Consider the following 13,207-nt stretch of genomic DNA (forward strand, 5'->3'; position numbering starts at 1 on the left):
AGAGAAAAACAGTAAATGCTGAACTTCCTCTCCACCAAAAGCATTATCGTTATCAGCCTGGAAATAGCTGAATTCCCCTAGAATTTCTCAGAACAGAAGTGAGAGCCAGCCTGGGAGGGGAATTTCCTGAGCACTACAGATTCAAGTTCACCTAAACACACAGGGTGAAAACAACACAACAGGATCTTGGTCAGGAGTTTGCATCAAAAGCATTTGGAAAAGCAATACCTTGGAAGGACTTGCTATTCCTGGGGAAAAAGCCTGGCACCTATAGGTCAGTTCTTTGCATAACACCAAGGCCTCACAACCAAGGCAATTGCTCACTTCTTGTATTGAGAACAAACCCATTTTATCACCCAAGGCTTAAAAACTGGTCTGTCAGTTCAGCTGAACTGCAGTGCAATACAGTGTGACGTTCAAGAGCACTCACTATCAGTAATGACTCGCCTAAAGGAAGAGCTTCCCCTGCCTCACCTCTTAAAAAGCATGTAAACAAACAAGCCTGTAAAATATGTCCAGGATCCAAAGGCCCAAGGAGTGCAGTTACAGCACAAAAGCTGGAGAGCCTCCCAGATATCAGCTCTTTGGCCACAATGGCAATTTGCACACCAAAGCTCATTTGCACTTGGGACTTTCAAGGAGCCACAAGCACAAACCTCCTGCCCTCACCAAGGTTATGCAACTTCCCAGAAGTATTTCTCCTCTCCCTACAGCCCTGGGGCCAGCCCGGTGAGGGTACCACAGGTATGAGCTCTGGGGTTGCTCAACACCAGCCCACAGATTCCAGGTGCTTCCACAGCCATGAAATCATCCCGGTGGAGGAGGACTCAACCCCTTCCCCTAAGGCAGACGGATGGGTCTCACAGCCGGGGGCTAAGCTGGCAACATTCTTTCACGCTGAACGCCTGGGAAGACTGGGATGTCTTTACAAAGGTTTTATCAGGAGAGCATTTTTAAAACATCTCTTTACTCCAGTCCACCACATCCAGGGGGGCTTTTCTCAGTGTACAGGCTTACCATGAGCTACAGAGCCTCAGAGGGGTGAGAAGGAACAGAGACTGGGGACAGTCAGAGCTGCTGGGATCAGCCCTCCTGCTCCCCTGGCCAGGTGTGGCCCATCCCACAGCCCAGCAGTGACACGACTGATAAATTACATCCGCTATCGATCTCACACGCCAAGGCCAACAATCAGCCACAAGCCACATGTCAGCCTCCTCTGCCCACAGCCCCAGCCCAGATTCCAGCCCATTCCCCTGCCCCTCAGCACATTTGCACACTGGGTTTGCCACAGACAAGGCTTTGTGGCCAGGCCAAGATGTTTCTCATTTTGCACCAGGAGCAGTGGCACTAGATGTGCTTTTTCTTTGCTTATTGAGGCATTTTGGGTCTCCCCAGCAACTCCGCTGCACGATAACCAGATGAACAGCCCAGAGGGCATGAAATGCTGAGGCCAGTTCTCCTCCCAGAACCATCTCTGCTGTGCCAAGCCTGGCACTAGGTGTCAGGAAGGGGGCTGGGAGGAAGGTCAGCCTGGAAGAAATCCTCTCCCGGCCTGGAACCAGGCATTCCTAACGTTACGGATCACTCGCTCCAAGGGAAATTCATTTCAGGATACACAAAACCCAGCCAAAGCCAGCCCTGCAATGGAAACTGCTGCCAGCATGCAGTAGCTGTTCCCAGGGCAGCTCCTGGCCACTTCTTCCTGGCAGGAAGAGCTCAATTCCCAATCTAGGGCACCAGGACTGGGGAGCATGTTTGCTGCAGACCCATATAATCTGGCTGCTGCACTGGGCAGATTGATGTTGGCAAAAGTGCTGTGCCGAGCCACACCCCGGTGCCAGCTCACCCTGTACTTCACCATGAGTCACAGCCTGTAGTGTCCGAGCAAGGGCAGCTCCAGAAAAGCTGGGTTTAGTCCCCTGGAGTGGCTGGACAGCCCCCTGGCCGTATCAGCTCAGCCCAGCCAGGAGCAGACAGCCACAGCCATGAGTACACGCTGTGGAACGCACTGGGCCTGGCTATCAGAAAACCCTATTGAAATCAGGACAGGCAGTGTTTACCAGCACAGGACATAAGGAAATTACTGACTCACAAGGATAAATAAGATTATATGGGAGCGTTCCCTGAACTCACTCTTCATCATCCTCTTGAGCAAGGACAGGGAAGTTCCTGGAAGCCACAAGAGCTTCTCAAACGGTACAGGAAACTTTTCCTGTGGGCAGTGAGCCTCACGTTCCAGATTCATCTGCCAGGGAAGTCAGAGGGCTGCTGGGCACCTCCATAATTATCCTTCAGGTTTCAAGGCATGTACTTCTAGGAAGCTGGCTCTAACTGGGAGCTGGGGCATGGGCAGCCTGGGAAGAGTTAACACTGGAGCGTGGTGCTTGAAGGGCAGGTCTGGAGCAGGCACATTCCTCACATACACACCTGTGAAAGGGCACACGGGCACTTTCACAGACTTACAAGCACGAGCTGCAGGCTTTCTCAAGTGCCACAAAGAGCTCCCTGGAGTTCTTTGCTTAATAAAAGTACACCCCTTTCCAAGGGCATCCAGTCCTCCCTACAGCTCTGCTACTCGAAGGGGCACTGCGGAAGGCAGCTGTACTTCCTCTGGGCTTGCAGGCTGCAGCCAAGAGGAAAAAGCTATGAGACTGCCACAGGATGATGGTCAGCCCTTGCCAAGTCATCTCTGGCCACATTCAGCTTAACACCTTCTGCAACTGCCAGCTGGAGAAGGACACCAGCGCTGCTCAGAGTCTGCTTTCCACCACCTGTTGTCCCAGGACTGGAGCCAGGCCAGGGACTTGCTGGGAGAGTCGGACTGGGCGGCTGCACAGCTCCACCTCACCCTGGCAGCTGAAGTCAAGTCCTACTATTAATATGATCCTCTCTAGGAGGGGTCTGTACAGAAATCAACCTTTCCTGTGGGAGTCTAGTTCCAGATTTCTTCCTCATGTTAAGCAGCTTTATCCCCAGTAAGCACCATGGGAGATTAAAGAGTGTGCTGGGGAGCAGAAGCTTTGCCTGCCTGCCAGTGGCAGTAGATAAATAAATAAACAAATAAATAAATTATAGATTTCGTGCCAGACAACCAGCGCATGAGGCACGTGAACTATGAGCATCATTCCTGGAGAAGCTGGGCACAGAGATCTCATGTTTGAGCCCAAGGCAGGCTGTACTACTGGATGAAGCCAGACACTGTTTGCTCAGTGGAGGTACAAGAATCCCACCCCTGGCACCCCAGGCAGCACTGCTGTGCTCCATCCCTAGCCCACTTCACTCCATTTCGTGCTCCTGGGGCCTTCCCTTACAGCCCCAGGATACTCTTCAGCTCTTCTCAAAGCAAGATCATCTATTTATTGAGGCAGCAAGCAAAGTTTGAATGCAAAGTGTGAATTTCCCCAGCCGCTGGCGAGTTCTGGGAAATAACAAACCCAGGCAGCTCGTCTGCCCCAGCCCACATGTCCTCACCACAGCCTTTGCAAACCCTTTCAAAAAAACCCAAATGATGTTTCGGGGCAGAGACAAAGTTTTCCAGACATGGAACTGGCTTTTACAGCTGGCCCTTGTCTCTGATCAAACACAGAGTTCATTAAAAGCTCCTTTGAAGGGTCACAGCCAGCAAGTTGCAAAGGGAGTCAGACCTGCAGGGACTGGGGCAGCCACAGCGCATGGAGCTCTTTATCAAGTTTATTATTTTGGCATGGAGACCCAGTGCTTGCTCCTGGTCTCCCTCTCCAGCACTATGTACACAAATCCAGGAGTAAACAGGAGCAAGGTGAAAGTCAACCTTTCCTAGACAAAAGCAGATGGAGCTGGGCCAGCCCGGGAGGTGGGGGCAGAGGTACAGACCTGTTAACTCTTTGTAGCCTGCAGGGACAGGCAGGTGTAAGCTGCTCCCAGGGCTTTTCTCAGGTGCTCTGTACTCAGATCTGTTCTACAGATCACCTTATTTCACTTCAGCAAGCAGGGTTACACAAAATATCCTTTCCAGACCTGTGCTGTCATGGACAGATGTCACCTCACACACCACCACAACGCACACCCACATCAGCTCAACCAGCAAGGGCTCCTGGACAACACCAGCAGCTGCCTGGATGGCCCAGCCTCAGAGCCTGGTTATTAAGAGATCATTTGCAAAGCCTCCACCCACCCTGGGCCTTCTGCTGTCCTGCATCATGGACCAAAGAGCACAGAATCCAACAGGGCCTTCCCAGTGCAGGGATGCAAAGCTCTGTAAACCACCTAGCCCAAGAGAGGGGATTTCCATATAGTTCTCTTCCACTGAGCTCTTGCAGGAGCCCACAAACCAGGTGGGTTTTAAAACTCACACCAAGCATGCAAAGGAGCAAGGGTTAGGAGTGAGTTCACCCCCCTCAAAGCCCACCAGCCTCCCCAAAAGCAGGAAGGTGAAGGAGTCTGACAAGCACTGGAAACAGCTCAAATTGGTGTGAAGCAGCCAAATAAAGCTGATCTCTACAGGAGGGAGGTGTGCAGTGAGGCAACAGGCAAAGACAGCTCTATCTTCTCATCTGAATGCACATTAAAAAACATTATTAGAAGTCACAGGTTCTTCCAGCAACAGCTCCTGTTAGGGAGGGTCTATATATTCCCCCAAAATACTCTTCACTCCCTCCATGCTCCAGCTCCGTTTAGGGGAAAAAAAATAAACATACAAAAGTCATGTTAGTCCTGAGAGCAAAGCAAATATCAATATTTTGTTCTAGGTCACACCTAACTCCTTTAACATATCAGCCACAGTTAAAAAAAAGTAAAAAAAACCAAAACACTTCTCCCAGTTTCTTGTGCCTATGCCTGGTGGTACTATTTCACCACCCATTTCTGGTCAGTCTGTCCCACATAACTCTCAGCAAACATGGCCTGGATTGGCCTTTGTGCCAAAGGACAAAAGTTAAACATCTCCCATCCAGGCACATGTTTGTATTTAGTTGCATGACAGGATCACCTGAGGCTTCCAGACATGGTTAAACACTACCCTTGCTCAACACTTTCCAAGCAGTCCTAGAGCCGAGCCACAGCCAGCCTTGCCCATCTCCTCTCTGACAGCCACTATCCAGCACTCCCACCACAGTGAGCCACAAAGGTAAATCCAAGGCACCCCGAGGACTAAGGGAGAAATCCGAGACTGAAGCACTGACCACAGCGTGCAGGCATCTCCAGTGCCCACACCACTTACTGCACACTCTTTGTGCCTCTTAGCAAAGAGGGGGAAAAAATACATTATTTTTTGAATTATGCTCAGTAACACAGATAGGCAGGGAGCAGGGTTTTGCTTAATAAGACAGAGCAGGAGCAACATGCAGGCTGGGGAACTGTCTGGCTGGTGAAAGCATCACTCGTTCAAGGTGACTCCGCAGCAGCCTGCCCAGTCCCTGTCCAACCAGGTATCCATCTCCCTGCAGGCACATCCCCAGCCCCTGTGCTCACACTCCACAGCCCACGTGAAGAGCAGAAGGCACGTCCAGCACTACCCCAGCCCCAGCCCGGGCCGCTCCCCCCTTGCCCCCGTTCCCCGTGTGATTCTTTAAGCCGTGTCGCCACAAGCAGCTCTCCTGGGGGCTCATGCGGCAGCGGAGCCATAATCCCCGTGACAATTACACTGTAATCCCGGGCTCTGCAGAGCCACTCGCTGTCACGGGTGCCTCCCCTGCAGCAGAGATGAATCCTCCCGGGCTCTGCTTGCTCAAAATAGGCTTCCCTGCGCTCACCAAGTCAAGCCTCTGTTACCTTTGAACCGCTGCGCGCTCGCTTACACACACAGCCTGCTCCCTCCAGCCCACAGGAGGACGGAGAGATTACCAAGGAATGAACTCTTGTTTAACTGCTTTTCCCTGATTATCAGCCACGAGCAAAGCCATAAAGATCGAGTCTTTTGCCAGACAGGCACATGCTGGGATCTGTTTACTGCAATGGTGGCAAAATAGCTGCTCTAAATACTCCATGCCCAGCTCCAAAGCCAGAATGGGAAGGAGATGGCTGCTTCCCATCCAGCTAGAGGAGATAAAGCTCAGCAGGCAGTTGCAGATGGCTGTGTGTCCATCACTTGCCCTGAAGCAAATAGAGATAATGTTCAGAGGAAAACTACAGGAGGAAAAAGCAGGAGCTCTCATGTGACTTCAGAGGAAAACAACTGCGGCAGGATTTCACACCCCTGAAGGGTTCTCCTGGTCACAGCAGTGATACACACCTAGTTCATAAAGAGATTATATTTTTTATTGTATTTACAAACCTAATCGTAGGCAATTCATACACTTCACTGCCCTGGGCTCAGCTCAGAAGTTGGAGAAATCCAAGGTAAAAAAAGGAATTCAGTTTTTCCAGCTCACGACTCATTCTGAGTTGCCCTACTCTATAATAGAGACTTCTACTGCATCCTTGTCTGCGGAAGGAAAAAAGGATACAAAGGCCCCAGCAAAGCAGCTTTTCCACCAAGGATGATTTTTCATGCTGATGCTTCAGGCTTGGGATATTTCATGTATCACGCTTCCCCCTGACGCCAGGAAGAGGCCTGCCCTCACTGCCCTTTCCTAGAATACAGCTACACCCCAATATTTCCCCGAACACGTACACAAGCAGAATTTCCACTTGGCAAGAAATGCGTGACGTGCCTTTTTGGGATCTTTGTGCTCCCTCATGCCAGCGTGTTCACAAAATTAAGCCAGGCAGACACCCGACTTCAAAGGGTGCCTTTGCTATCTGGCTCACCATGCGGCTAATCTCAGCTTGTTTGTACAGTCAAGATTCCCAATGCTGCACCCTACAAATGCTTCCCCTCCCACGATCCATTTTAATCTAATCAGAAGTAGTAGCCCAAAGATTTAGGTTTAGCCCAGGCAGCTGAGCTCTGCCAGCACAGTTATGCTGCTCCACTGGCAAAGGTGCCAGCAAAGAACTGCAGCAGAGGAAGTTATCGGCACAAAAGCACTTGAGACAGCGTAGCAGCAGCACTCCACTATCAGCCAGACCCGTGTGAGCATTGATACAAACAAACATTTCAACAGCAGGCATTTTCCTAGCTAGCTGCTACAGCAGCAGAGGCTGGGTTTTCAGTGCCTGGAGTTTGGGGTTGGGTTTGTTTGTTTGTTTTTTAACAAAGACGTTCCCTACTTGTGCAGAAGTTGCCTTGGCTTGGGCCCAGAAAGCAGCAGACACAGTGTGTGCTATTGGGAATAATGCAGCTGTACTTCAGGAAACCTGTCACTCCCGGGGCATTTTTCCTCTCTCAACGGGCTCTGGATTCCCAGTAAGGCTCCCTCGCCTCTTTGAGCAGGGGGTGAGCAGCTGGCAGCAGTTTTCCAGCCCTCCCTGACCATGTCTCTGTACCCACTTTGTCACAGGCAGGAGCAGAGGGACCCAGCCATTGTTTGGGTCACTCCTTCCCTGGCACTCCAAAGCCCACGCTCAGCTGGACTAGCAAGTCTGAGTAACCAACACGCAGGACCTGCTCCTCATACTCAGCCTCAGGAAATTTGGAATTAGCGCCAAGAACAGCCCGCACATAAACAGTCTCCTGCAAGATCCTGGCTCCAGACTCTGCTCCACTGCACACTGTGGATTTGCAATAAATATTTACCTCGCTGGGGAACAGAGTATTCCAAGCAAAAGCTCCTGACATCAGTAAGGACTGTATTTCCATTTGGAGGAGAGTAGAAGCTTCTCTGTTTTTAAAGGGGGACATTAAAGAGGCTTTTGCCATCCTCCTAGGACCATACTGGTCAGGATCTGTCCCTCCACCTACGGGTCCCACTCTTCTCCAGGCCAGCACAGCAGCACCCGACCACACCAGGTGCCCTCCTTCCAGCCATACTCCCCTCAGTCACCTCGCCTTCTGCACAGAGATTTCTGGCTACTGTGCTGCGCAAGCCACTTCAGTGCAAGTCCAAGGCACTTTCACAGTCATTAATGCACGTTAACATTGCTTTTTATTGCTATAGTTGGACTGTAACAGCAGCTAAAGGACAGGAGGCAGGGTGAGCCTCACAGCAAGGTAAGCTGGCCAAGGGCACATCGCTTCGTATTCAAGTCTGACAGCAGCACAGTTTTAGAGGAACCGTGGTGGAGACATCTTTTCCCCTACAGCAGCTAAGGCAGAGCAACATCAGAAGAGAGAAATCCTTCCCATGGCAGGCTTTGCCATCCCTGACACAACACAATTTGTTTAAGCAAGAAGCAGCCGTGGTTTTGCTTGACATAACACCAGCCGCTTGGGTAACAGTGCTATGGGTCTCCCAGTCTCCTTCCTGCCCCAAGGAGTGTCTCTCTGAGATTTTAATTAACTGCTTTGATTTTTAAGTTATCCCAATAATTTGTCTAACAACAGCCTCTTGGCATCTTATAAGCAGATTCTCGGCCTCAAAGGATTTAAGGACAAAACTGACAAGAGTGCATACTTCCAGCAAAAATAAAGACTTTTACAAGAAGCATACTTTTCAAGTCAGTCAGCCTTCAGAAACTGAGAGGGACACAGCTACATCTTGCATGTTTTCCCCTCCTACGCTGACATTTTCTTCAGATTTGGGATTAAGTATTTAACCCCCTCTTTTGAGGCTTTCTGCTCCTTTAGCTTGCTTTGAACACTTTCACTTACTTTGGCTAATACCATTGCTTTCCTCTCTCCCATGGAGCTCTTGTTTCTGCCTGGAAATGAAGGAACCACCGAACTGCCAGAGCAAGTTACAGCTGCTCAAGACAGGGACATTTTCTGATCTGCCTTTGCCAACACCAGCTCAGCTACTGGCAGCAGTCACATGTCAGAGCCCGACAGCTTTTCTGCCCACCACAGCCACAACCAGATTAAACAGGAGGCAGCAGAGAAGGCGCTCGGCCAGCACAGACCGTGTGCCAAGCAGAAGCCCTAGTTCTGCCTGTCACCCCTTTCCTAACCCCATGAGAAGAGATCCACCTCCACACTGCAGAGCCTCGGAAGTCTGTCTGAGTCACTGCTTTGGGTAAGGGGCCAGGCTGTTACTCAGAGGGTGACAGCAGTGTCTAAGGGAGCTGTGATGCCAGGCAAGTGCCAGAAACCTGAGTCAGAGCATGACTGCTGCAAGTCAGGGCCGATGGCGACACACAGCAGAGCTGGTCCTCTGACCGGCAGCATTCACTGGACAAACATTCAGGCACACGCTTAAAGACAAAAAAATAAAAGCCTGAACTAACCTAGAAGTGCAGCCCTAGAAGCTCATTAATGTAGGATCTTTTACAGTCCCTCAGAGCAGTGGCTTATTACAAGTTAAACTCTTTAACTAGGCTGCCCTGTCTATTCAGAGCCACCAAGCCCAGTCTCATCACAAGAGTCTCATTCTAGTGCAAATCATTTGAATCCTTAATCTCAAGCATTTGCATTCCAGCCAGTCTCAAACAAACAGCCACACATGCTCCCCAACAGCAGCCCCGAGGTCAGGCGTGCGCAGGGTTTGTCCCCTCGGTTTTGTAGTGTTTCAACTGCATCAGCCTGTAGTTTGAGGCTGCAAAAGCAGCACAACCCGGCTGTTGTTACAGGGCATAAAGGAACAGGGTGTACCGAGTGAAGGGGGAGAATGCAGCTGCAAGATCTAAGAGCAGGCTCAAGAGGATAAATGTTAACTCAAGAGCTAGGAAGTGTTTTGAAGGATGGATGCTCCTTTTGTCTAGCCAAAGCCATAGCTGGGGAGTTCTGTGGGATCAGAGAGCCACGATAACTTAATCAAGTAATCTTACAAGTCAACCCAAGTAATTTACATTGCAGACCATGGAACCACAGTTATGCCACTCCTACAGGTACAGTTAATATCACTAATTAAAAAAAAAATTATCTTTAAAAACATCAATCTGTTCATTTGAGAGAGAACAACACGCACTAAATGTAACACAACCTAGTGGTAACTTATAGCCAAGGGGATTCAAGCAGCCAGGATATGTCTCACAGAGTATTTACCAGCACCAGGAGTCAGAGGGAAGGGAAAAGTAGCTGCAGGAGCTGTGCTGAAGTCCACGTGCTGAGCAGCCAGCCAGCGTCCCTCCTCTCCATCGTCACCTGGAAAGTCAAGTTGGCAGCTTCCAGCTTGTGGTGGAAGTGGGACAGTATGACATTGCAGGAAAACCATGGCACGGTCACATGAGGCTCCATTTCAGGCATTTGAGAGCAGCAAATGGCCTCCCCACCCCAACCATTCGAGCAGCTCAAGGCAATAGTAATGCCATTAACAGAGGCTTGGAGGGGAAGGGAGAGGCGAAAACACATAGGAAAAACATTTTTGCTGTTGCTGGACTGGATACTGGCCTTTGCAAGACCTCAAAGTGCCAAAGCCTTGGGAGACAGCAATAGGAGAGGCAGGAAAGGCAGCAATCACATTGGCTACCAAGAGCCTTAACTTCCCAGAGCAAATGAACCTCTGGTATCTCGAGTCTGGAAAGTACCAAGTTCAGCCCCGATGTGCCTCTTGCGTAAGCTGGTCGGAAAACTCTGAACCACAGGAGAGTGCTCTCCAGCATGGGAGCTGGCAGCACTTCGGACAGATGAGAACTGGGCAGCAGCACCGTTTCCATGACTGTGCCCCAAGCACTGCAGGGGTGACTATTCCCATCCCTGGGAACCTCCACATCTATTGTGAACAAGGCTCTGAGCCACGGAGGGACCACGGAGCCCTGAACTCCCACCCCATGAACTGTGCATGCAGTCTGACAAGGTACAAGGTGCTAGAGAGGTTATTTCTTCCTACATGTTACAGGCGTCTCTTCCCAACAGACATCTCTAGATTTGTCTACCAGAAGTCATGGGCTCCTGGCCCTTCAGGGCTAAGGAACATTGCTTTAAACACTGTACATAAACACCATGCTTCAAGAAGGCTGAAGCAAAGCAGGGTTTAGCTCTACATGTGAGCTTGCCAAGTCCAGGTAAAAAATAAAGTAAAACGTGCAGATAGCAATGTCTTGATTTGATTGGGAGGGACAGATGAGAAACTGGGCAAAGAGCAGAAAGAACAGGCCTCGGGGATCAATGGCAGCAGGACAAGCCAAACCGGTTTTAACATTAATAATGCTGCACTACTTTCCAAACACAGCTATCATCAACAAGACACCAGCTTTGCCAATCAGGAGGCCTCCGAGCATGATTGCTTTAAACCAGCAAACAGAGCCCACTAACAGGAGGAAGCCTCCCCCTTCCCCCTAGAGTAATCCTCTGCCAGCAGCTTCTGGGTTGGATTTGTGCTCATCTGTACAGCTGGGGACCCATGAACACGATGTGGTGCTGCATGGAGACTTTTTCTGCATAGTTCAAAGGTAAAAAATCTGTAATAAGCTTGCAGCCCACTAGCACTGCTACAGCCCTGCTGAGCTCAGGGCATTCAGCCCTTTTGCAGCCCAAACTGAGCAGAGCCCAAGCCTGCAGCAGAGGAAATACCCCTTGCTTTCCTCCTGTGCTGCCGGGGGCACTTTTAGATGCTAAAAGCACAGGGAGAGCTCAGCAATGCCACTCTGCTCAAGTAGGCAGACCTCAAGTCCTCTGTCAGCTCCACTGATCCCACGTCTTGGCTGCACTGGGGGCTTTCTGTCCATCCCCCCTAGAGCATCTTCTGCAGGACCCCCATCCTTGCACAGCAGAGGGGAGCACCCTGCCCACACAGCCTTTGCCTTCCAAGGCACTCATCCAGAGAGGGCTGGGGACCACCTGGTGACATCAGGCATCAGCTCCAGGCTCCCCCCGCCCCATGGGGAAGAGGGGGATGTTCTCGCACAAAGCTGCGGGGCTGTTGTAACACAACCCACCCACCCGCAGCAGGAGCACAAACGTCACACTTCGGCACTTCAGTAATATTCCCCACCCTCTTACACATCCCAGGATTGCTTCACACGGAGAGAAATCCCATTTACACCAGAAAGCCGCACGAGGGGAAACGAGCCAAGGCATTTCTGTTTGTACAGGCTTGGGGAAATATTCAAGCACCGAATCGCTCTCAAAATCCACGCTCTTACATAAGCACAAGAAATACAATCCCCGTCTTGTTAAGAAACAGCTACCTGTCTTCACCCTGCCCGCACAGAAAAACCAAGAGCCACATGCTGTGCAGCCCTGCACGTTTTGGCGGTGCTATTAAAAAAAATAATATGGGAGGAGTGCCAGCAGAACTCTCCCAAACCGTGTGTCATCCTCATCTCCTCCCCGGCAGCCTGTAACCCAAACAATTTGTTTGGATAAGGCTTTATAGTAGGCCAGTGTTACTTCTCAAGCACACACTCCATCTTAGGTAGCTTAAAAGATACAGACAAATACTCTGTAGAAGTTCTATATAAGGATTTACAGACCACATCTGTGCGAAATTTGTTGTCTTTGCAGAAATCCGATGCTTGCAGACCAGTCCAGTCCCCAGGGACACCAAGTTGCATTTCATACCAAACATGGTCAGTGCAACTTCCAGATGCTGTCTGCCCCAAAGGTTTGCCCTACTGGTTTGGGCCAGTTCCCAAACGACCGATTCACGTGCTTAATAGCAGGGATAAAGACACCAGATTAGAGTAAAGTGGATTTGGGCTGGTTGGTTTTAGCAGAGTAGCTGGCAATTACTACAGATGCTCTCTATGGGAGTTCCCTACTCTACAATCAGCAACCCCCCAACCCTGTGCCCCTATTACAAAGCAGCACAGTCTTATCAGTTCAGATCTGCCCACCCAGTCTTCAGTCCAAAGCAAACCAATGTGGATGATTAAATCTAGTTTCAAGGATCCCCGATCTCCTGCAGTTACCTTAATCTCAGCAGCTCTTTTCAGACCAGCAGAGGAATCTGCCCTGATTGCACTATCAGCAAGACGGACACACAAAAACAAACAAACAGCGGGGAAGCCAGAATCTCAAAATCTCTGCTTCACCACGAAGACCCCACACGTGCCGGTTTGAAGCATCCAAAATGTTTCACCTCCAAAATGTTTATATATTTAAGAGATTCTTAAACCCTCCGTGGTAATGCATCATTTTTCATCCCCATGTGAAAGTAAGGAAGGTTTCATACACACTGAAAAACCCCAGGCACCGGCACAACCAAACTCAGGTAAGGCTGGAAAGCCCATCCAGGTGCTGTAATGCACCGCACGCATCCAACCCGCCACATATTCACAATAAAAGAGGGATTCAAGGACTTAAGTCCACGATGAGCAGTTGGAGATCGAAGCTGCAATGCAGTGCAGTTCATTTCCACCAGGTACCCCCGTA

Source organism: Manacus vitellinus, unplaced genomic scaffold (assembly GCF_001715985.3).
Source record: "Manacus vitellinus isolate BGI_N305 unplaced genomic scaffold, ASM171598v3 scaffold_26_pilon, whole genome shotgun sequence".
NCBI lineage: Eukaryota > Metazoa > Chordata > Aves > Passeriformes > Pipridae > Manacus > Manacus vitellinus.